At 44.1% G+C, this 26168-nt stretch overlaps 1 protein-coding gene and 1 long non-coding RNA gene across 2 annotated transcripts in view; one reads left to right on the forward strand and one right to left on the reverse strand.

The window, feature by feature from the left end:
- Positions 1-26168, forward strand: part of LOC119187732 (protein SLC31A2) — a 70248-nt gene that overhangs the window by 36793 nt on the left and 7287 nt on the right. The gene's annotated exons all lie outside the window — the stretch shown is intronic.
- Positions 11833-14097, reverse strand: LOC142775991 (uncharacterized). Its single transcript, XR_012887216.1, has 2 exons — positions 14012-14097; positions 11833-13693 (listed from the first exon to the last, which is right to left on the reverse strand). It is a non-coding gene; the product is annotated as an uncharacterized LOC142775991 (long non-coding RNA).

Below are 26168 nucleotides of genomic sequence, written 5' to 3' on the forward strand. Positions count from 1 at the left end.
ATGTACAAACTAAAATAAGGCGTTTCTTCATTACGAAAGGAGTAATTATTACTTGACTAAACTGCAGATTTGATGGTATTAAAATAACGTAGAACAATATTCAATATGGTGAAATAAATTCATTCGCATAAATCATCGAGGTGTTCCACGTACATTTGTGTGGCCGAAGGCCATGCAGAAACCTTGAAGAAGAGAATGTTTCGACAATTCAGAGGGTGCTTTATTGCCGGAATCAGAGGTCGAAATGGATCTTCATCTAGACGATATAATGTGGACACCGTTTCAAAGCGTTCTTATAGCCAAATTTATGTACACGTTAATTCGAAGACTTCCACGATATGGTGCCATGTTTTGCTACATTACTAATACTCACAATTCAAATTTTGTTGGTTCTCTTCGACGGTAATTTTTTTTTTCAAATGGAGCTTAGCGGTTTTGTCGTCATCCTGTTTATGATACCTGGATCATTAATTTTCCGAACTGAAGCTTACTGTAAAACTACTGAAGTGCCACAGACGCTGCTCGTAAGCACCTCTATATATCCGATGCACAAAGTGTTCGAATAGCGAAATTTCCAACTGTAACGTGGAGAACAAGAACAACATTGCAACTTCAAGTACATTTTCACGTTAAAAGTGAAATAATAAAGTTCTCGTGAAGCACGTGTGTTTGATAACACATGTGATCTGATTACATCATTTGACACGGGCATGTCTAAAGCCGTCCGCAGGTAGACTTACTGCTAAGGTTCGCTTGCAAGGGACAAAGAACCGTTACATCTGCCTGATATACATCGCGACAGCCCCGCCATGGTGGTGTAGTGGCTAAGGTACTCGGCGGCTGACCCGCATGGCGCGGGTTCGAATCCCGGCTGCGGCGGCTGCATTTCCGATGGAGGCGGAAATGTTGTAGGCCCTATTGCGCGAGAACAAAACGACGACACAGAGACAAGAAGGACACGAAGGACACGAGCACTTCGTGTCCTTTTTGTCTCTGTGTCGTCGTTTTGTTCTCGCGCTATAACTATCGCCATGCCATACCAACTAGCCCAAGCTCCCACACTTCTAAGTTGTATACAGCCCGTGTGCTCAAATTTGGGTGAACGTTAAAGAACCCCAGGTGGTCAAAATTTCAGGAGCCCTCCACTACGATGTCTCTCATAATCCTATGGTGGTTTTGGGACGGTAAACCCCACATATCAATCAATTATACATCGCGAGAGTGATAGCGCTTCACAAAATGCGTGTGAATTGCTTGACAAGTGTGGTATTATCAAAGCACCCCACGTTATTAAATGGTGATGCATACATGGTATCGCTTCTCAAATAATACAATGCTTTTTCCCGTGTCAAGACTTCGTGATTACCGATAAGTATCAGCTCTTCATCCGAAAGCGACGTATCTTTATTAATTGAGAGCAAAGGCTTGGAAATTGTCGCGCTCAAGTTATCAAGTATGTTATTGTGTGCGAGGTCGCGGGTTTTGTTCACGGACCCGATATCCGTAATTTGTTTGGGGTCAAAATTTAAAAGATTCGTACATTCATATTTATCGAGGTCCACGTCAATTTAGCTCCTGAACTGATGTCTCCGCAAAGCAACCACGGCGCTCCTGCTCCAGAATTGTTCCAACTATCCCCACTTTCATTGGTCTTCCTTTCTTCCCCAAGAATCCTATAAGTGTTCATATTTTGTATAATATTCGTCTCTCATCGAATATAAATTTTTGAATTCTTGAATCGTATAGGAGGCTGTTCGATACGTACTGAAAGGCTCGGATATTTGCATGTACCTCCGGATTAGTTTTCGAGAAGCAGTCTAGCATATTCAAGGTACGACACCACGCGAACACCACTGTGCCTCTGATATTCGAACTCAGATTGGGACTTTATTGGAGTAACGCCTTCTCCTCCCGCATCCCCCCCCCCTTTTTTTTTTGTCGTTGCTTGTTTTCATCGTGGCAGCGCGAAAATGGGTGCAAATAAGAAAAAAGAAAAAAAAATGAGCACAAATTTCTCAGACGACAGGTTACCGTATGATCTCAGCCTCGTTGTGCTGCTTGCTCTGGAGCGCATATGTAGGGGCCTTCAGGTCTCCGTTAGACCTCTAACGAATTTCTCGTCGTTGCATAAGTTTCGGTCAAATTTTCGTCCGTTCCAGTGAGTTTGTTTTTTCGCTTTGTCCCCTATTCGTGAACTAGAGCAGAACGTTCACGTCTGTCGCATGGTTTCACCGGAAAAGCCAGGAGAGCTTTTCTGCTGGTTGCCTTCAAACGCATACTTACATAAAGGCTATTTCATCTTGTACAGCTAGCTACCGTTGCCAAATGTGCTCAGACCCTAAAACTCATGACACCGCATTCCTCGAACTACATCACGTCAGGCACGCAAAAAAGCCGTCATGGCTACACAAGTTTGAATTTTCCTGACGATACTGAAGCGAAATACATCTGAAAATTGGCGTCGCGGAATGATTGATCTCAATACGATGCGCGAAAGCACACCTTTTGAAGAGTTCTTATTAGCCCCGAGAAGGAACACTGGCCCCGCTGCAGTCGCGGCGAAGTGACGTCACATCAAGAACTCGCCTTCTCCGCCGCCGACGGTCGCTTCTTTCCGAGCCCGCCGTGTACCCGCTCTTCAGCGATACGGCGGTGATTTCTTATCAATTTCGAGTAGCAGATTACTAAAGGCACAAAGTAAAGGTATTTATCGCTGTTAAAAGGTAACTAAGCTGCAGAAAGTATGGATCCACTTTGGAAATGAAGGTCTAGGACAGCGAGACATTATTTGTTTTAAACAGTACTCGACGAAATCAATGCCAAGGAAATATTCGTGCTAAATGAACCTGACTTCATTGCACTTTGGTTTAGACTATATGCGGAATTAAACATTTGTGGCGAAGTATTACATATCAAATTAGGACGTTTTCAGTTTGCTCACAGCATTGCGATTTACCGTGCAAGTTTTGTCTTCCTCTGCAAATAATGCAGGTCTTTTGACAGAATTCCGCTTTGGGGTGCGGGAGATTTTAGATGAATTTGCCTGTCATACACAATCACTTATAATAGTGAGAAAAAGGTAACACTGCGACCCACACAATGGTTTCCGGAATTCTGATACGTCGGCATACTTGGATATCATGCACAGATTTCTTCTCGATAGTAGTCGGGATTATGTAGTCGCTACCTTGATTAACTCGAACAGATGTCTCGATCTAGCGCCACGTCATCAAAGATAATGTTCACTTCATGTAGGAGCACAGCATGCTGATAGCAATCGTTTGCAAAACAAACGCCAGAAGGTCGAAATTAACTGCATGTTTCGATGGCGCACGCCACTTCGCCCGCGTGATAATGAAACGTCAATTGCCTCAATGAAGCAACGATTTGTCTCGCACGTCATTTTCATATGCAGGTTGATGCTGTTCTGGGGTAATCAACCGTGAGGAAAATTTATTTATCAGGCGGCTATCTAAACTGGTACTTAGAAGCGTAACAGCACAGTTGCTAGGATGTTGCACGTATACACTATCTGAAATCATTATAATTTTCTGTAAATAACCTCATCTTGTTTTTGTAATGCAACAGAGCATCGAAATTATTGACAACAACGTGAAGCTAAATAACGTGATGGCATATAAGCAAGTACACACTAGAAAATTTAACGCAACAGCTGCGACGCTATTCTCGCGCGAGCGCATTAGAGATATTTTGCGGCACTCGATGCTAATACCCTTGATATATACTAACTCGATACTAGCGCCCTAGGGGGAAAAAAACGCTGCCAGCAGTTACTCCGATGCGTCCGATACAAATACCAATTGTAGAAGCTGAACAATCGCATCTTTTTAAAGGAATCGCCCGTGAACAACGCAACGTGAAATGCTAGTACGCTGTCGTATATACGCTTCAGAAGTGCTATATGCATTATTGCGAGGCACGCTGCAGAGTACTATTGTGGCCTCCTCGCATTTTTTAACCTGCTGCACATGCATCGTTTTGCTGTTCACCCCCGTCGGAGCGCGGTTGCTGTAGCCGAGAATCGAAGCCATTTTCGAAGTAAGCAGCGCGACACCATGACAAACCTAATCAAAGCGTGTACGCTGGAGCGCAGGCACCATTGGCGATTTTACTGAAAAAAAAAAGCTTGGTTTTTCACTGTTTTACCAGGACCATTATCGATGCTGCTTTCGCCGATTATTAAGCGTGAGACAAGCAAAACGCGAATGCTGGCAGTGCAACGGCGTACGATGTAAGCGCGTGTTATGTGTACGCGCGCCACAGCAAGATTTGAAGAGGCCGTGCCGTGACGTCATGCAAGCCTCCCACCAGGCGGCGCCACTCCGACCTCTCGGGGCTAATACTAGCCTCCAGTCTTGCAAAGATCTGACGCTTCCTATTTCTGTGGAGTACGGAATTCCGGCCTATTTCATTGCTGAAATCGAAACAGAAATACAGAGGAGCGCAGTTTTCGCCCGTCGAGAGGAAGTGAAGGTGCAAGCTGCTCTGGTGCCCGAACATGAAGCCTGATGAAAATTGACGGAATTCATTACCATACGCATAAATGTGTAGCAAGAGCTTTTTGCATGTTCGGAAACGTTTAGGGATGCTTCGGAGATCTCACTTTTAAAGCATCTAGTTAAAATCGTGATTCTGGTGAAAAAGTATGCTATTCATAACTGGGCGTATATAACTCCGCTACTTAAAGTAATAAGAAAATTTCTTGTATATTTGTTATATTGAAGGAACTCCTAAAATCAGTTTTTTATTCTGCATTTCTTAACTTATTTTCTTCCTCTCCGCTTCTTCGGGCATAACAATGCATGGTGTTTCTGAGCGTAAAGTACAGTAGGCAACTGCACGTATACCAGTTTTTTCCCGCACCGGAAAGTTTTATTTTTCATGCTAGCTTGCGAAGGTTTTTGTTTATTTTCAGCGTTTCCAGAACAGAATTAGTTGCGGTATATTCCCGGAACTGATCGAAAGAACGACTCGCTTTAGATTGCATGCACCAGTGAAAAGGCCCCAAAAAAAAAAAAGAGTGACAGCGTTGCCGCAAAAGCGAAGCAATGAACGCGATAGTAACAAATTGGAAAACCACGCGAAGAATGGCAAGCAGATCGAAACGTGCTCCGCGTTTCTCGCGCACAAATTACGCACGAAATGTACTCATACGTACAGATTAACGCGAATAAGCATCTCAGTTGTTATTTCGCCGTGTCTGAAAAGCGCGCCTCGTTTCGCAAACGGAGACTGTGCTACGAGTGCGGTGACCATTGTGCGCCCGGTAACTACAACATGAAAGCCCAAAGCGACCTCATCGCGAGAGCGCCTCTCCGCGAGGCAAAGTGCGCGTGGGAGATTAGAGCGCGTGCCATCGCGTAGTGACAATCTGGCGTCGCGCGCTCATTGCGCCATCTCGCTCCTAATGCTGAAAACACGATAGTAGTTCCCTCGAGATGCCCATCGCCAGCGGGAAGTGGTAGATATAAATAGCTTGCCGTTTGAATGTCGAAGGAGCTGCTCCTTCGTGGCTTATGCCTCGCACTCACAATTCAGAGGTCGTGGGTTCGATCGCGCGTGCCGCAGTCTTTTTTATTAGTTTTTTTTTTGCATTTTCATATATATATATATATATATATATATATATATATATATATATATATATATATATATATATATATATATATATATATATATATATATATATATATATATATGCACGGTGAATGACTGCGACGCCGATGCCGGCGGCAAAATCCAGCCGAGAGTGTCCATATAATTGCTGTCGCAATAAAAACTCTTTCTGGTTGCTACCGAAAGGCGGTGCATTTGTGATCGCTACGCCGGGGCTCTGCGCTACGCTTGCTTACTGGCGCGCCCTACGTTAGCCTCGCGCGCGCCACGCGGCACGTAAGGAAAGCAAGGAAGGCACAAACAAAAAATTTTCTTGTTCGCGGCGGAAAACATTTCTATTTCTGCGCTTCCCTCCGACAGAAAAATTTATAGCGGCAAGTTTTTCGTGTCCGTGCTAAGGCGCTCGAACTAGAAAAAAAAAACTAACTAAGCAGGCCTCGCGCTGCAGATAAGTCAGCGTTAGCAAGTCACGCGATTAACTTTGAACATATTGTTAGACACGACCCAATGAAGCCGGCAGACAACGGAGTCACGGAGAGTATAGATGAGGATATTAGTATTTTCGCTTAATCTCGCATGCGATGTTCGATTTTGCCATCCGACATATTTTGTCTTGAGGGTGCGAACAAATGCATCGCGCTAAGAAAATAAGGGGGGGGGGAGGAAGCATTCCTTCGCATCTGCTGCCGATAACCATGTGCCACCTTTCATTCGCGTTTGACGAGGTTGAAGACATGTAATGTCATGAGTGACACGCGAATCAAATGAAATGGCATGACGTAGGTATAAGATAAAACGAGACATAACTATATAGTTTGCGTGCACGACGTGAGTTGCCTAACATGTCATGACATAATTTGACATCTCACGACATGCATCTCGTGAGATTTGTGTTAATGCTGCTGTAGCGACATGCATGTAGTGACATGAATGTTTAGTTTGACTTGCATGCAGCACGTGCAATTTGCCACGAGCGCGATGAGAAACTTGCAGTGCAACGCCACGCAACACGTACGTGGCTTCTCTGTAGCAACGTGGAATGATTGTACTGGGTGAATGGCAGTAGAACGGAACGTGGAAATGGAATGTGCGACTCTAGCTCCGTTTGAGAGTCATGCTGTAGCTTATACTTTGGGAGATATATCAGTGATTTTACCGATAAGTGTGCTTCCATCGCTAGTGGTTCGATCACCGTAATGTCGAGACATACTCTCTCTCTCTCTCTCTCTCTGTGTGTGTGTGTGTGTGTGCGTGCGTGCGTGTGCGTGTGTGTGTGCGTGCGTGCGTGTGTGTGTGCGTGTGTGCGTGCGTGCGTGTGTGTGTGCGTGCGTGCGTATGTGTGTGTGTGTGTGTGTGTGTGTCGCATGGAAGTTTGAAATCTGCCTTCTTTTAACATGCTTAGTGTGGTTGGTGACATTTAAGGTGACGCGAAGCATGGGTACGTTTCATAGCATAATCACGTACTTAGAACACCCCTCGCCCCCCCCACAAATATTTTAGTATATATATATATATATATATATATATATATATATATATATATATATATATATATATATATATATATATATATATATATATATATATATATATATATACTTGTATTTGAGTCTGACCTAGGAATGAAAGGGACATATTCGTGACAGTAAGAAATGCAGCTCAGCGGCCGGTTTTATACACAGGGAGCTCTGGATTTTGCACGGCTCATGCTAGGGAATGTAAATCCTCGGACGTATACAAAATAACTCAAGCAGGGCGTAGGGTATACGCAAAAGCTCTTAAGTGCGCCAAAAGTCCCACACTGCAAGTGTACGATTGCGGACGCGCACTAACTCGCGTCTATACGCCTGCTCTGCCTCGCAGGGGACAGGGCTTTTCTTCAGCAATCACTGTTGCCTCTGTTCTTTACATAAATACGTTTCGCACTCTGAGAGAGGCACAGCGAAAGCGGGCTGTCAAGACAGAAATAACGAAGAAAGAAACAGAGAGTTACGCAGTCTCGGATTCGAGCAGGCGCATGCAGACCCACCTCCGGCTATCGTGTTACCGCGACGCTCGGCGCCGCCGCCGCAGTTTCTCCGCTCTGGGGAAAGAATGCCGATATGCGGTGTGATGACAGGTATTCAGCAGACAAGACTCGGAGAATCGCGCCAGATATGGAAGCCAGACAGACGCTATACGTGGAAAGTGAAAGGAAAGGACAGAAGTTCAGTCTCTCTGTATCTGTGTGCTCGGGTTACATGAATGTAATGCAGTTTGGGTTCGTGTTATGGTTAAACGCAGTCGGGTGTCTCTGTAATCGCTCACAACCTATTCAATGATAGCCACAACAATCAGAGGTGTGCACCAGCTCGCGCTCATTGCTGATAGGAAGCCTTCTCATAGCTTCGTATTAAGAGCTGGTTAACTCCATCTCAAGTGCGCCATGCTGTATTTCCTACCACCTCCAGTCTTACAAGAAAAAATAATAATAAATTGAATCGCGCTATTATATGTCCGAACTTGGGATTCACTCATATATAAGCGATATCTTTCAAGTTCAAGTTGATTCATTATTATTGCGTGTACAAAAAATTGCCAGATTCCACGTATTGTAGGAATCGATGATATGCGAAGCACGCATCAGGAAGGTTGATATGTCACTTTAAAATCAGCTCAACGTTACGCGGCGGATGTAAATTATGCCGTACATAACTTCCATCTCATGATTGTTTGGATGTGTCATTTACCTTCGTCGTCTATTCACGTCATGTGATACCAAGTTGGTATATATATGCAGTAAGCGAAATGGCTGCGAGCGCGCTATGAGCGTAGCATGTGGTCATGTTTTACATCACACCCGCGCCTTGATTATCATGTTTGGGCGTGTCATTTACCTTCGTCGTCCATTCACGTCACGTAATACTAAATTTCGTATATATGGAGCTAGAGAAACGGCCGCGAGCATGGGATATGAGCATAGCATGTAGTCATGTTTTACATCACACGCATATCAAGATTGTCATGTTTAGACGTGTCATTTACCTTCGTTGTCTATTCAAGTCACGTGATACCAAATTTGGTATATGTGGAGCTAGCGAAATGGCTGCGAGCGTGCGCTATGAACGTAGCATGTAATCATGTTTTACATGACACGCGTGTCATGATTATCATGTTTCGACGTGACATTTACCTTCGTCGTCCATTACGGTTAAATAAAAAAATGATGTTTAGCCCAGAATTCGTCGGTTGTAACATCAACATCGCCTATTTCAAAGCTACAGCCCATGCGTCTCAATGCCTTCAGCTATACCGAAATCTAAGCGCGTGCAATTTCAAGAATATTCAATGAGCACTTTCCAAACTGCGTGGCAGAAAAGCCCGCATGGCAAAAGTGTTCTTAGGCTCAGGAACGTGCAGCGTTTTTTTTTTTTTTCGACGGCACGTCATTTCGGGACTTTTCAATCATGCGACGATAACTGGGGCAGTTTTATGACAACCGCACGTTTCCTTTTTTGTGGCAGCCTTAGTCTATAGTGAATAATCAACCCACAATTAGGTCGCTACCCAAACACGTGCGCTCGTCGTGATGCTTCAATAATAATAATAATAATAATAATAATAATAATAATAATAATAATAATAATAATAATAATAATAATAATAATAATAATAATAATAATAATAATAAAACGAAAACGGGCTCACCTTTAGCGTGTCGCCAGTGCCGAAGCCAACTTACGCCACGCCGCACTTCCAGATATGCAAAACGTCTATTTTCAATACTTGTCGAATGTGCTCCCCCCCCCCCCCCCCCACATTCTTATTCTTCTAGTTATTTCACTCTTATGGTTTGGCTCCACGGTTATTAGCTCTCCTAAGTAGACATAGTCTTTTACAACTTAGAGCGCACTGCTGCCTATCGAAGTGCTGTTCTCTTCCGAGGTTGTATATTACTTTCGTTTTTCTGTAGATTAATTTTAAAACCTCTGTTTCTCCTCTCCTTGTCAAATTCAATAAACATGCATCACAATTCGTCCCCTATACGTTACTCAGCAATCCAATGTCATCGGCGAAACGCAGGTTAGTAAGGTACTCTTTATTAACTCTTATATCTAACTTTTCCCATTCTAGGCCTCTGAAAACCTCCTGCAAGCGCGCAGTGAACATCATTGGGGACATCGTATCCCCTTGTCTTACACCCTTCTTTATTAGTATTCTGTCGCTTTTTTAGATGCGGAAGCATCTTATACTCGCGCCTTGTAGTGCGCCGTCCGCGCCGTCCGCGCCGTCCGCACCGCTTCTCGAACATTCGACAGCTGACGCGCGCGCATGCGCCGTCGCGCCGTCGCCCACTCTTCCACCATCTGTGCATCCCTTCCTCCTCTACACACCGCGCGCGCTTCACTCCTCCACCATCTGTGCACCCTTCCTCCTCTACACACCGCGTTCGACATCTACAATTCTCCTGATTCTCCAGTGGACGCGCATGTGGCGTCGCGCTTCGAGAACATTCAACAGCTGACAGTGCATGCGCCGTCGAGCTGTATATATACTCAAGGTCGGCGCTCGCTCGCTCAGTTGCCGCTCGTCGGTTGGTTTGTACGGCGCGTCGACGTCCAAGGTCGCGGTGAAATGAATTCCAACGAATCCACAAACACAATGATCGACGTCCCTTCGACCAGCGCCGCCCTTTCGCATACGTGTGTACGTGTTCACTCATTTAACACCCCCTCCTACAACCACGTTAACCAATTTAGCCATCGACCCAAGTAAGTCGCAATTTAACACCCCATTTCACAACCACGTTAACCAATTTAGCCATCGACCCAAGTAAGTCGCACTTTAACACCCCGTTAACCAATTATATGCTCCGCATCCTCCTCAGTGTTCCCCCGAGGGAAGTTGCGGGCAATTTTTTTTTATAGAGCACTATGGTGGCAGTTGATCCGCTGTAGATTTCTTCCAGCATGTTTATATATGCTTCGTCAACGCCCTGATTTCACATTGTCTGCTGATATACCTCTACTGAATCAATAGCATTCGGTGCAGAGCTGGCATTTTGTTGTTCTTTTTTTTCCAGGCTCACGATAACACGTCACACTCTCCCCCTCCGTCATGTATATCGTTAGCCCGAAAAAAAAATACCTACGTCGAACGCTACCTGCGTTCGCATATCATATTCGCACGCAGCGGCCGCTTTTTCATCGAAGTTCTTTTTTTTTTCTTTATCCATGCAAGCCTACCATCGCTTAACATGCATCACCGACAGCCTGTTCAAGTGACCTTCGTATGGGAGCCGTCTTTGATAGTTCGTTGAACTTACATTTGAGGGCACTAAAAGCGCCACGCGTTAGGCGGCAACCACGTGGAATTTTTTTTTAATTTCGCGCACCTTACACAAAGGATGGAAAAAAAATTAAGCAACGTAGGTATATTACAGCAGATTTAAAATTTTGTTACATCTTGTTAACCGCTACAAGTATTGTATTGACGACTTTTCTCTAGAGTCAATATTTAAGAAGTTCATTAAGCAATTTTTGTTAATTGCCAAGATTTGTGGATTGAGAAAAAAATCTTACTTGCTATATATGGCTCACAACAATACAGCTCTAACTGAGGACGCGTAGTGCTCACGTATAATTTTTTAACACTTAATGTTTGTTTTTAGCTGAAACACCCTGTGTATGTTTCCGTGGTATGATTTTTTTTTTCAAATTAGGCGCTTGAAGGCACGTGAGAATTACTTGGCGAAATAAGTTAAACGGCCAGGGGAAGAGAAAGTTAGATGACAATTATCGCTGTCAGCTGCCCAATTAACTAAAATTTAATAATTAACCCTTTTACTGGCTGCGATAAGCTGACATGTTTATATTGAAAAAAAAATGTAGGCAGTGGTGTTTTTACAGTTTCAGTTGGAAGATTTTTTCTAGCAAGCCTGTGCTTCGAGATATCCGGCTCAAAAGTTTAATTGTCTTTTGCATGATTACGCATGCAAGAAGGTCAGGGTCTGCGCAAAGCTCCTCCTTAACCCAATAATTCCCAGTATGAGAAACATTTTTTCAAACTTCAAAATATTTCTTGGCCATGCTCTTAGAGTCACTAGGAGTACAAATGTTAGATAAAAAACTTGAAGATATAGTCTGTAAATTATTAATGGGATGTTGCATATGTGCAACTATGGGCAGTAGTGTATAAAATGGAGGCCAAGCCAAGTGAAAAAAAACTTTTTATTGCCACCAATTATTTTGGCGAATTTTCAAATTGAAGAAAGCATAAAACTGAAGCATAGCTGTTTGGTGCCTACTGGTGAAAACTAACAAAACAGTTACGGTCTTTGTTGAAACACAACATCACCTTACACTTGGCACACGAAAGATAGGTGTACCCTCCTGGGCATGCCTTACAGCGGTTCTGTTTTGCATTCCATGTGGGCCAGTGCTTCTTGCTGTCTCTTCTGACATCCCGGGGGACATTTAGGCACACTATCTTGAATGGTGTGACATTCTGAATCGAAGGGTGCCATGGTGGTCGTTTGTTGAGTAAGATCAGACTTGTTTCGAGCTCAGAGAGGAATTCTCTCAAGGATTTAGGCGGCCGTTTGTGCTGCTGGAGAATTTTCTTGTGCATGAACCATCCATTAACAGCTGATATTTTGAGCGTGTGCGAAAACAAATATATATACCAGCGTTTAGACTTGTTAGAAAAGCGATAGGAGAAGCCCATTTTGTCAAGAATATCCACGCCACCCATTGATCTGTTGTAGGAAGGAATGATCGCTGGACAATCGACAAAAATGTGCTTTTTCTCCTTGCTGTCCCACCTTTTGACTGATGTAAGCGAGTCAGCACCAATGCAGTTCGAAAGAAGAGTAACAGTGCGGTTGTCATGCCACTTCGCTGCCGCCATTGTCTTTTGGTCACACAAAGTGACGGAAGTATCACAGGTGTCCCGACCTTGCTTTTTCATCAATTTCTCCTCCATCAACTTGCTGCAGCTCAGTCTGTTTTCACGAACCGTACCAATATAGAAAATTCCATTCTTGAAGGCTCCTTTACAAGCTGAGGGCCTGTGAAGAAGTTATCAGCGACGACTAGGTTGTCGTCGCGCTTCGGTAGGCTGGAACACAGCTGGAGCACGACAGCAGCGCCCAACCCAAGCTGGTAGCCACCCTGGCTACCATAAAAACCTTTGTTGCAGCGCTGGTAGACATCAAAATCATAACACAGACCTGATTCCCCGGAACGTGCCCAAAGTTTTAGACCCCATTTACTCTTTGGTTTATTAGGCATGTACTGACGAACGTAACACCGCCCACAGAAAGGGATCAAGATTTCGTCCACTGCAGATTTTTTTCCTTGGGGCAAGACAACCATGTTGCTGCGCAAGGAACCGAGCCATGGGCGCACTTTCCAGCATTTGTCTTCTTTTACTTTGTCATTGGCCGCTTCATTATCGAAAAAATGCAGGTGACTCGTGATCTTTTCGAATCTGTTATGGGACATTACCGGGGCTACTAATTCATATCTACTTTCATTTTCCCAATGCGCACGAACCCTGTGCATGTTTACAAGTCCCATCCTGAAAAACATGCCCAGCACAGGTGTAAGTTTTTCCACGGTGAGGTTTAGAGTGGTTCCATGTTTTTGAAAGTAGTACTTATTGCTTTCATCGACGACAGCCTTTAGCATGGATCGAGAAACAAACACGTCAAAGTATTCCACTGCACTCAGCGGCTCTGCAGGTGCCAGCGGAAAGTTGTTCTCGAAACTACCTGCCTCGATATCAAAATCCTTTTTCACCCATGTGTACCGCCTTTTCATGTTCCGCGGTGTCCGATCTACAGAAGGCGCATCCGTCGAGGTAGCAACCTCTTCCTCAGCTTCTTTTACCTCAGTTTGGATGGCATCTCCTTCATCACTGCTGTCTCCAGACACTTCTTCGTCACTTTTTTTTCATCAGCGGAAAAATCGCTCTCATTAGCGTCGATAACATCCAGCAGGTTTGCATGAACAAAACGCTTCGGCCTCTCTTTTAGAACAGAATAGAATGTTGAGGTTGAAATTGCGGTATGTCCCTGAAAAATTGTTAAAACAGCAAAATTAGCAAACAAACATCCGTTCACACACTCCAAACGAATGCGTGTCACGATATGTAGGACGCGTTTTAAGCAGAAAAGCCATGTTGCATATTTGCAACAATGAAAATTGTGGCATTTAATGCCCACTGTTGCATATGTGCAACACACCATGTGAAAAAAATATTTTCTCGAACAGAGCAAGCAAAAAACTAACTTTTGGATTCTAGATTACTGTCAAGAGTGTTTCGAACACACATTCAGTGAAAAAAGCAGCGCAGGTTAACTTGAGGGCTCATAAAAAAATATTTATAGTACCTTGTTTGCGGAACTCGACGACGACATGGATGCTGCCATTTTGAAAACTGCAGATACGACGAATGTGGCCCCCAAGCGGCTGAAAATTGTACTGCGTGGAACGAAGAACCCTCAAAATAACATAATACGAACAACTTATACCGGTGCATTAGGATCCTTGCAATCGGCAGGGCACGGACATGGGTGTTGCAGATATGCAACAAGGGGCAATAATGGGTTAAAGTGACGCATTTGTTGCGTGTAAAGTTGCGCGTGATGTTTAATGTGTGAAGAGGGTGGAAGCGTAGGCTTAAATGGTAAGAGACCGGATTATAGGTGAAAGCCTATTTTATTTCTTGAGTTCCTATCGTGCCATTTTGGCGTAGGAGCATAAATTAGAGGATATATGAAAGGCTTTTATTCTGTTTGTATAGTGCTTATAAATTCTTATTTCGGACGTTGGTGCCTAAATTCCTATAAGTGCCTATGAATGACTGTTTTCAAAATCGGTGCCTATATAAATGTTCTTTAACCTCAGATTTTTTTTTCAAGTACCGCTGAAGTCCTATATTCATGTTACCCGACAAAATTGAGCTTACGGAACAAAGTGGGGTACAGCCTATACTCCCTCTCATAAGTTACTTTTAGCACTGTCAAGCCTACAAGGCCTCAGTCAATAGGAAGGTCGTTTAGCATCTACACATGTAGATGCTAAATTCATCCGCGTTGCATCGTCAGCTCGCTTGTGTAGGAAGCAGGAGGTGCTTCTGTGCCGTGACAGGATGGCGAGGAACGAATACAAAACCGTGGAGTGTTATCAGGGGAAAGTAAAGTTTAAATAAAAAACGATACCATGCGGTTTTTGTTTTATTTGTCATTTACTTCTTGAAAGGCGCTTTACTATCGGTCACATGAGAAATTTTACTGAGACAGCAGAAGTTGTTGCGTGCCCAATGAAAAGCTTTACAATAATAGACTTTTTTATTAGTTCATTACAAGCTGCGAAAGCATGATGTGAGGAAGTGAGCTCACTCTATGTAGACTTCGCAAGCCAAGTTCCTTCCCTGCCCTATTTGGTATCGTATAGCAACGCGGAGGTGGAGGATCACACGACGCGGATGCATCAGCACGTCATACGCGCGTAAGGTTACATTCACACGACATACCCATGCCAGGCCGTGCGCGCAGGCGGTGTTCTGCCGTTTCGACGTTCTCTGCGTTGCACTGCCTGTTTCTGTGGGATGCATCCCCCTATATGCGCGCACGTTCGGACAGACTGGCATGGATCACGTATCCTTACCACGATACGCAGCATCGCGTTGTGAATGACATGGCACCGGCACGATGCGAGAACGGTGAGAACATCAACGCAAACGAAATGTGGGCCGCTTAGTCTCGTATCTCGGTTGATACGAGGATAAAAAAAAGTAAAACGCATAGATTCCATCTGTATGTTTTAATACTTTTGTCAACCTTCATACTTATATTCAGGCAACAGATTGTAAAAATTACGCATGTCGTCTCAAATAATTCTCGCATTGTCACGTACTACTTGGACGTACGCAGAACCATTTCTTTTTGTATACGTCACCTCCACCATTCTGGGCGCACGCCTGTGAGATGGAAGTCATTCGGCTTTCAGTCCGACATTTCACCTCTTTCTGGGGCGCTAGCATTTAAAATCATGGCAGATTAGATTGTGAGCGCCCAGTTCATGTACTCCTCTTGCCTGCTCGAAATTTTCAAATGAGCTGAATGGCCCTTAGGGTGTTCACCGACAGCATAGAAATTGATCCTGTGTTGGTACACTAAGTTAATACGAGACAGAAGGACCTTTCGGGCCTATTAGCGTTCTGGCTATTTGCTCCTGTGTTGCCCCTCTCAATTATGCCGAAAAGAGAGAGACACAGGAGAATATTTATTCAAAGGTGGACAATTACCTCACCATGCTGGACTACAAATGGAGCGACCGTAATCTGCGAATCTTGCCCGAAAAATAATACGTGGCTATGCTAAACCATTGGCGCCTTTGTATCAAAAACTAAAACATTTCTGTTTGCTTTCCTCTCGTAGACACAGATTCTGCACGTATTTTTTCGAAAATTTGAAGTTTGTCAAACTTTATTGTGCCTATGTTGATTTTGCTTGCCTAAAACAGTGTTTTGCCCGCTTATTTTTGGCCCCTAAAACCCAGTTTTTTAGTGCCTCGAAATCCGGGCTCTGGTGATAACAGTTAGCTTTGCCTTCTCGGCCATCGAAAAAAAAAAACCGAAGATCCCTTGCAACCAGTGTCGTATCACGCAACTGCAGAGCCTCTAACGATAGTGGCAGGTACCATGCCGAGATCATGATGCGAGCCGAGAATCTGGATGCCAGTGCACGTGCGTAGTAGAGAAGCGTCCATGGTCGTTGCCCGGGCTACGCGAATAGCGGGACTGCTGAGGTCCGAGTACTGTACCCTTTATTGAAATCAAGAGCGACAACTCCACAAATAATAAATGAAACAGTTTTATCCTGGCTAACGCATATTTCCTCCTGCTACATAAGCTTATTTCGGTCATGCACAAATCTCTTCGAAACTATTCACCTCTCGAGACGTCAGTGCCTTAAAAAGTGTTTGAAATGCCTGCCTTCGGCAGCAACGCAAAGCATGAACTGCTCTCGCGTCGACTCGATGACTCGGCGTACTACTTCTGTAGGAATACTCACACAGGCAGATATTAATCTGTTCTTTATGTCAGTAACATCGCTGGGATCTCTTACGTAAACTCAATCTTTAACGTAGCCTCAAAGGAAAGAGTCGAGTGGAGAAAGGTCAAGTCTTGGTGGCCAATGGTAAACGTCTGTTCAACCAGTTCTTTGCCCTGCTAAAAGATGCAGTGGTGCTCCATCGTACTGAAACCATACTTGGTGCAGGTCATTCAGGGAAAGACTTCAGGCAAGGTCATCAATGACAACACCTAATATTTCTTCTGTGTACATCTTTCCGTTCAAGTTGTCCTCAAAAAAAGTGAGGTCCGATGATCCTGTCGCGAAGTATGCCGCACCACACATTCACACTCCTGCGAGCTTGATGATTATGCTGCCTCAGCCTGTGCGAGTTTTCTTGTGCCCAATAATGGGTGTTGTGAAGATTAACACTTTCATTTCGGCTAAACCGAGCTTCATCAGTCCAAATTATTCTGTGCAAAAAGTTATTTTCTTGATCAGTTTTGATGAGGCCCCACTTTCACTTGCCTTTCAAAGTCAGCCTCGTTTAGTTCCAGATGAAGGTAAACGTGATATGGATGGAACTTGTGCTTTTTTAGAACATTTGTTACTGTTCCGACGCTACGATCGCACTGATCGGCAATCTGTCGAATGCTGAGCTCTGGCATCGAGGTTACGCGCGCGACAACGTTGATTTAAAAGTTTTCATCGACGATTACCTTCGTGGTCTGTCTTGGAAGGTGGGCAGAGCTTGTTGTGCAAAAGCGTTGAAATAGGTTTATGAAAGTGGGCCTTGTTGGAAAGGGAGTGTAGGTGGCGAGACTTGTAAAGCTCCGTTGCTAATGAAGCGTTGCCATTCATTTCAGCCATTGCAAGCACCACGTCTACTTTTTCTTTGGTAGAATGCCTCATGCCAGAAGCAGCCATATTAGCCCGAAATGACACCACGTGGATTTCCTTGGTAGACCTTCAATGCAGAGTCGCTGTGGTACCGGAGGCACCCTATGCTAACGCGTTAACAAGAAGATGTCTCCGTGGGATCTAAAGTCACGAAAAAACGTCGCGAAAAAATTGTCTCCTGTTTTCGCGTTCATCGGGATCATGCGTAAGGCTCATGGCGCACCGCGCTGTCACATTTTGATTTCGCCGGCCGAGAGGGCAAGAGTAATTGTTATTATGTATGCCTGTGCTTCCACCCTCTTCACACACTAAACATCACGCGCAACTTTACACGCAACAGATGCATCACATTAGGGAGGAGCTTTGCGCGGACCCTCACCCTCTTGCATACGTAATCATGCGAAAGACAATTAAACTTTGACGCCGGATATCTCGGAGCACAGGCTTACTAGAAAAAATATTCCAACTGAAACTGTATACAAACATCACTGGCCACATTTTTTCAATATATACATGCCTACTTACCGCAGCCAGTAAAAAGTTAATTATTAAATTGCAGTTAATTGAGCTGCTGGCAGCGATAATTATAATGTAACTTTCTGTTCCCTTGGCCGCTTAACTCATTTGCACAAGTGGTTTTCACGTGCCTACGAGCGCCTAATTAAAAATATATATAAAAAGTTTAACTTTGCACACCATATATATATATATATATATATATATATATATATATATATATATATATATATATATATATAAGTCAAGTAGATCCTCCAAGAGAACGGTAACAACGGAAGTGTTTAATTCGACAGTTTCGGCCAGAGTCTGGCCTTCATCAGGAGTCATGGTACATTCTGTTTGCGCTCACATTTATAGTATTTTGGGTAAAAAATGAGAGGGAAGGAACGGAAAAAAAAAAAAAAAAAAAAAAAACAGAAAGAAAGAAAGAGTTTGAAAAACGAGAGAGGAAAGGATATCCAGAAAGTTCCAGGTTCCACTGTGCTTCGCGAGTGGCGTCGTCAGTGTGTATTTTCTTAGTATTGCGTTCAGTGCAGTTTGGTGGCGGTCCCTTTATTGTAGACGGGGCCTGGCTAAGGTAAGGGCTTGCGTGTCGCGAAAAATGCTTTTTTTTTATTATTATTTTTTATTTTTTATTTTTTAAAGACCGTCACTAATTCGGCGTCGGGGACAGCGTTCCGAGGCTCCAGGAAGTCGGCGCGGGAGAAAATGTTTCTTAAGGCGCTGTCTGTCGTTTTGAATGCTATTTTGCTCTGCGAATCCGCGTTTGGGGGTTTTAATTGTGTATGGGGTGGCCCTTCTATATGTCGGGCTTTGTTGTCGAAATGCGGGAAGGGTTTCCAAACTGCGAGAAAGGACGTTTGAAGTGATTGCTATTTTGTACTGGGAAACCGCGTTCGGGGCGTTTAGTTGTGTATGTGGATGTCGGGCTTTGTTGCCAAAATCGGGGAAGGGTTGCCAAAAGGCGAGAAGGGGCGTTTGAAGTGATTGCATTTTGTTCTGGGAATCCACGTTCGGGGCTTTTAGTTGTGCATGCGGTGACCCTTCGACAAGTCGGGCTTACAACTATTGTTCGGTTATTCAGAGAAATAGAAATAGACGACAGTGGTTCACTGAAACACGCAAAGATATTTGTAGTTGTCCAGTCCTCGTCGCCGCCACAGTGCCGCGAAATCTTGAACTGTTATGATTACAATTATAAACTTACATATACACACATACACCCCCATACATATGCGCATATGCATAAGTACATATACACATATAAATGCATATGTATATATTATAGTGCTTTGATTGCTGCAAGTGTACCCGGACTTTCATTTATGCCTTTTTCGAGGGTGTTAAATCGGTGTATGAGGTATGATTCACGTTGTTCACGTTCCCGGTTTGATTTAAATCCTGTTTCTAAAAGTGTGACTGACAATTTGTCGAAGGAGTGGCCGGGAAGGTTAAGGTGTTTTGATAGAGGTAGATTCGGCGCTGATTTCGCGTGGGCTCTGTGATTATTGAAACGAATCCTAAAGGGTGTTTCCGTTTGTCCGATGTATTGCATGCCGCACACGTTGCATTCAAGTAGATATACCACATTAGGGGAATCGCATGTTAGATTTCCTCGTATGTTAATTGAAAAGTTGGATTGTGTGCTGCTTGCCTTGCTTGTATCTCGCATCGCTTTGCATACAAAACATCGAGGCTTCAGACAAGGTCGGCATGAACTGTCGGAAGTTGAAGTATTGATTTGGGAGTTTACAAGTGTGTCTTTGAGGTTGCGTGTTCGTCGGTAAACGACGCCAGGAGCCGATGGGAATGCACGTTTTAGACGTTCACTTTGTTCCAGTATGTTGTAATGTCGTTTAAGGATTTTGTTAACGTTGGGGAAATTCGTGCTGTATGTTAAACATAGGTGTGTCTGTTGCAGGTTGTGTTGTGGTGGCCGCTTCATCAGAAGGTCATCACGCTGAAGTTTTCTAGCTTTTTGAATAGCGTCATCAATTACATGTGGAGGATATTTCTGTTTTTCGAGCACGAGTTTAAGCTTTTGTGAGCTCGCGTGGAAGTCAGTGTCTTTTGAGCAAATTCGCTTAAAACGGTGGGCCTGGCCGTATGGAATGCTGTTTTTACAATGGCGTGGATGATCACTTTGGTAATGGAGGTACTGTTGTCGATCTGTTGGTTTGCGGTAGAGGGTTGTGGAAAGTTTATCATCTTCTATTATTATGGTAACGTCAAGGAAATTTACGGTTACTTGTGAGTAGGTGTGTGTGAAGTGTATGTTTGGATGCACAGTATTGTAAGTATCGATAAAGTTTAGCAGTTCATCCTCGCTGTGAGTCCAAATAAGAAAAATATCGTCAATGTACCGCCTGTATAGGAGTGGTTTCAAGGGAGTTTGGGACAAAAATTCGGTTTCTAGTTCTCCCATAAAAATGTTAGCATAGTTTGGTGCGAGTTTGGTACCCATGGCGGTGCCGCTGATTTGTCGAAAGTACTCTTGGTTGAACTCGAATGAGTTCAGTTCTAATACAAGTCTTGTGAGGCTTGCGATGGCAGAGAAATCTGGGGTGTCAGGTTGTCTATGGTTTGTGTATGTGTTTTTTAATGCCGCTATGCCATCATCGTGGGGAATATTTGTATAAAGTGAAGACACATCAAGGGTAACTAAGTATGAGTGTTTCGGAATGCGCAGGTCTGCAATATCTCGAAGAAAATGTGAGGTGTCTTTTACGTACGACCCGAGAGTGCACGGAATGTGGCCTATTAATTTGTCTACGTACCCTGATATGGGCTCGGTTACTGTGCCTATACCTGAAATGATTGGTCGGCCTGGATTACCGGGTTTATGAATTTTTGGGAGTATGTAGAAGCGCCCTGGACGAGGGTGTACTGGCCGCATTAATTTGTGCTCACTGCGTGTTATTCTTCCCTCGTCCAACAGCTTCTTCAGTTCTGTTGCTACAATACGCGTGTATTTCTCTGTCGGGTCCCCTGGGAGGCGTTCGTAGAATTTTAAGTCGTTTAGTTGACGGTATGCTTCTTGTAGGTAGTCGGTTGTATTTAGGACTACAATTGCCCCTCCTTTGTCAGCGGGCTTTATTATTATATCAGTCCTAGATGTTAGGTTTTGCATACTCTTTTTCTCGGATTTTGTCATGTTTTCCCGCTTTCCCTTCTGTCTGTGATACTCCTGTAATATATCTTTCTGGACCGCGTTAATATATAAGTCCAGACACTTGTCTCGATGACTTTTTGGTGTCCAATCGCTTGTTTGGTGGCGGGGAGTCTTTGGAATGTTAGACGGCTTGTCCAAGAAATATTCGTGCAGCCTCAATTTTCTAGCGAAGTTGTCGAGGTCTCGGAGTAAGTGAAACTCATCGAAAGATTTTCTAGTTGGGCAGAAGTTTAGTCCTTTAGATAATAGTTTTACTTCATCAGTTGACAAACTCGTGTCTGATAGGTTTATAATCGCAGCGTCGTAGTGAGTGTTGATAGGTGTTTTCTTGTTTGTGCCGTGAGTTTCCTCGTGGGTGAATGTGTTGTAGTCATACAGTGTAGCGTCTGGTAGTGTGGGGTTGGAAACATTGTCTCTTTTAAGTTTCTGTATTTTAGTTTTCTTGACCTCTTGGTATTTATTCTGTTCGAACTCTGTTAGTAGGGTGATTTCCTCGTTTGATAAGTGGTTGTTGTCGCGCAGAATGGCGTTGGTCATGTTGGTCAGTTTCTTTACTTGTTTTTCACTGTGGTTGATTGCAATTTCTGTTAGCTTGAGTGATGCTTCTAGAAGGACGTTTTGCCATGCGGCCTGGTTGTTTTCGTCGAGATTTGTGGCGGCAGGGGTGATGGAGAGTGTCATTCCTTTGGGGGCTATTCTAGCATTTAGGTATACTTGCAGCGTCGATCTATGCATTGCATGTCTGATTCGTTTATCCGTGAGTTTTCTTACTTTAAGAAAAGTGGCACTGTAACCGGAGAGCAGAGAGCTGGACTTACAGATTGGAAGTCAGTCTTCTTTTGGGCGCGGGGACGGCACTGCAGAAGTCCGCAGGTTGTAGGTGTGTTGTGTAGGCCTTCGTCGTTGAAAGGATGATCCGGGCGTCGAGCTGCTGGCAGGCGTTGAGCTCCGAGCGAGCGTTGAGGGCAGGATGTCCGTGTTGCTCGATGTTTCTTTGGGTGGGGTCGGCAATAGAGCGACACGCCTCTGTTGGTCGGCAGGTTTCACCTCTTGGGAAGGTGCGGTACTGCTGTCGATGACGGTGGGCTGTATCGGGCGTCGAGGTGTTATACTTTCAACGATCGTTGGGAACTCTGTCGTGGTGTCAGAGGTCTGCAGTGCTCCGGGAACGTGTTGGTGACTTCTGGTTCCCTGGTGATATTCTTCTGTTCGCATTTGGATGGGAGTGGTAGGTTGGGATGACCACCCCGCGGCAGGCTCGAGGTTCCCGCGATATATTGCCCCTTTCAGCGTTTGAGCAATGAGTGCTACCCCCATGAAGCTCGGATGTAGTCCGTCCGCAGCAAGGAAACGTCTGGCTGGCAGTTGGTCGAATTCATAGTCGATGTATGACACCTTGCCCGGTTTCCGGCAGTACGTCTTGATTGTCTCATTAAAGTGACGAGCTTCCCTGTTGAAGCGGTGGACGAATTTCTCGTTGGAACGTTGTAGGCGCCTGTTGGTGGATCGTGGTGGCACACATGAGACAATTAGTCTGTCAAGTTCCGGGCGTCTTTGAAGAGTGTTATTTACCAGGCGGCGAAGGCGGCGAAGGGACTCATCCGGCCCGTACAGTTCCAATTCGCTCGTCCCCACGTGGAAAACGAGCGTGGTTACTGAGCGTGGCACATTTGCCAGCTCATCTTCAATATCGAAAGTGGATGCTCCGCGGATCGTTATGAATGCCGGTGTTGACTTGTCGTAGGGGTTGAAGTGTCGATGAAGGTATCTCGTTTGTGAATTTCCAATGATAGCTGTACTTGGTGCATGTTTAGGAAATTTCCGTGATACTTTTTCCGCTGGAGGTGCGCCGGTGGCCGGTCTGGAGTAGGCAGGCATGGTGGCGAAAATGGCCGTAGCGTTGCAATAAGTCAAGTAGATCCTCCAAGAGAACGGTAACAACGGAAGTGTTTAATTCGACAGTTTCGGCCAGAGTCTGGCCTTCATCAGGAGTCATGGTACATTCTGTTTGCGCTCACATTTATAGTATTTTGGGTAAAAAATGAGAGGGAAGGAACGGAAAAAAAAAAAAAAAAAAAAAAAAACAGAAAGAAAGAAAGAGTTTGAAAAACGAGAGAGGAAAGGATATCCAGAAAGTTCCAGGTTCCACTGTGCTTCGCGAGTGGCGTCGTCAGTGTGTATTTTCTTAGTATTGCGTTCAGTGCAGTTTGGTGGCGGTCCCTTTATTGTAGACGGGGCCTGGCTAAGGTAAGGGCTTGCGTGTCGCGAAAAATGCTTTTTTTTATTATTATTTTTTATTTTTTATTTTTTAAAGACCGTCACTAATTCGGCGTCGGGGACAGCGTTCCGAGGCTCCAGGAAGTCGGCGCGGGAGAAAATGTTTCTTAAGGCGCTGTCTGTCGTTTTGAGGAAATCTAACATGCGATTCCCCTAATGTGGTATATCTACTTGAATGCAACGTGTGCGGCATGCAATACATCGGACAAACGGAAACACCCTTTAGGATTCGTTTCAATAATCACAGAGCCCACGCGAAATCAGCGCCGAATCTACCTCTATCAAAACACCTTAACCTTCCCGGCCACTCCTTCGACAAATTGTCAGTCACACTTTTAGAAACAGGATTTAAATCAAACCGGGAACGTGAACAACGTGAATCATACCTCATACACCGATTTAACACCCTCGAAAAAGGCATAAATGAAAGTCCGGGTACACTTGCAGCAATCAAAGCACTATAATATATACATATGCATTTATATGTGTATATGTACTTATGCATATGCGCATATGTATGGGGGTGTATGTGTGTATATGTAAGTTTATAATTGTAATCATAACAGTTCAAGATTTCGCGGCACTGTGGCGGCGACGAGGACTGGACAACTACAAATATCTTTGCGTGTTTCAGTGAACCACTGTCGTCTATTTCTATTTCTCTGAATAACCGAACAATAGTTGTAAGCCCGACTTGTCGAAGGGTCACCGCATGCACAACTAAAAGCCCCGAACGTGGATTCCCAGAACAAAATGCAATCACTTCAAACGCCCCTTCTCGCCTTTTGGCAACCCTTCCCCGATTTTGGCAACAAAGCCCGACATCCACATACACAACTAAACGCCCCGAACGCGGTTTCCCAGTACAAAATAGCAATCACTTCAAACGTCCTTTCTCGCAGTTTGGAAACCCTTCCCGCATTTCGACAACAAAGCCCGACATATAGAAGGGCCACCCCATACACAATTAAAACCCCCAAACGCGGATTCGCAGAGCAAAATAGCATTCAAAACGACAGACAGCGCCTTAAGAAACATTTTCTCCCGCGCCGACTTCCTGGAGCCTCGGAACGCTGTCCCCGACGCCGAATTAGTGACGGTCTTTAAAAAATAAAAAATAAAAAATAATAATAAAAAAAAGCATTTTTCGCGACACGCAAGCCCTTACCTTAGCCAGGCCCCGTCTACAATAAAGGGACCGCCACCAAACTGCACTGAACGCAATACTAAGAAAATACACACTGACGACGCCACTCGCGAAGCACAGTGGAACCTGGAACTTTCTGGATATCCTTTCCTCTCTCGTTTTTCAAACTCTTTCTTTCTTTCTGTTTTTTTTTTTTTTTTTTTTTTTTTTCCGTTCCTTCCCTCTCATTTTTTACCCAAAATACTATAAATGTGAGCGCAAACAGAATGTACCATGACTCCTGATGAAGGCCAGACTCTGGCCGAAACTGTCGAATTAAACACTTCCGTTGTTACCGTTCTCTTGGAGGATCTACTTGACTTATTGCAACGCTACGGCCATTTTCGCCACCATGCCTGCCTATATATATATATATATATATATATATATATATATATATATATATATATATATATATATATATATATATATATATATATATATATATATATATATATATACCAAGATTCATAAAGTACGGTTCAACCCCTTTCCTCATTCTCAACAAAGTATAGATTTGGTTTCAAAAGTTTTATGCCATCATGTTGATGTTCTACAACAAATAGCGAACTTTTCTTTTCATCCCCTTCTTGTTGTCCTTGAGTTTCTCATCGACCATTAAAGTTGTGTTCCGTTACCCAAGTTGGGAAAGGGTAGACAGTATACTGTTTGCGCGCTTCTGAAAGATTGGTTTTCTGGGTGCTGAATGCCACATTGGGCGTTTTATGTCGCGGGTTCAAAGCTGCAAAAACCCATCAAGTCAAACGCAATTCGATGTTTATAGCATTGAGAAAGGGGCCGTCGGAGATAGGTTGTGTTTTATAATGCACTGGAAATAGTTTACAAGAATAATGTAGACCTCCAAATCTCTTTTTTTTTTTTTTAGTCCCCGAGGAAGCTTATTAACGCGATAGCGTTAGAGAGCTCGTGTCGCAGAAATCCCGCCGTTGACCCCGTTGGTTGTGAGCGAAAAATCGTCTTTGCGTCTGTGAGCGAAAAAGCAAGTTACAGATATCGCCGCGTGAGGCCGCTACTTGAGCTCGCCTATTTGAAAAAGCCGCACATTTGAAGGGGAAAAAAGTGTTCAACGTCACGAGGCGTGGTAGTTTTTTTTTTTTTTTTTTTTGCCCCTGCCACCCCTCCCTGCTTAGCTCCTAGCGCTTTCGTCGGGACGATAGAAGAGATAATGCAATTGGAGCATGCGACAAACCTTTGTAACTCCACTCACACTGGGCGGATTCTTAAAATTCTTGCGGTGTTGAATTCGGGAAGCAATAAGCTCTTCTGATGAATTAATTCTATGGTTACTTGAAAAAGTGTTTCAGGACCCCTTTAACGCGTTTTGTTCGACAGGTATCACTACGAAAATGAGCCCATTCGGTGATTTGTAGGCACATTTGGGAAGCCTCAAACTA

This window comes from Rhipicephalus microplus, chromosome X, assembly GCF_043290135.1.
Source record: "Rhipicephalus microplus isolate Deutch F79 chromosome X, USDA_Rmic, whole genome shotgun sequence".
Classification (NCBI taxonomy): Eukaryota; Metazoa; Arthropoda; class Arachnida; order Ixodida; family Ixodidae; genus Rhipicephalus; species Rhipicephalus microplus.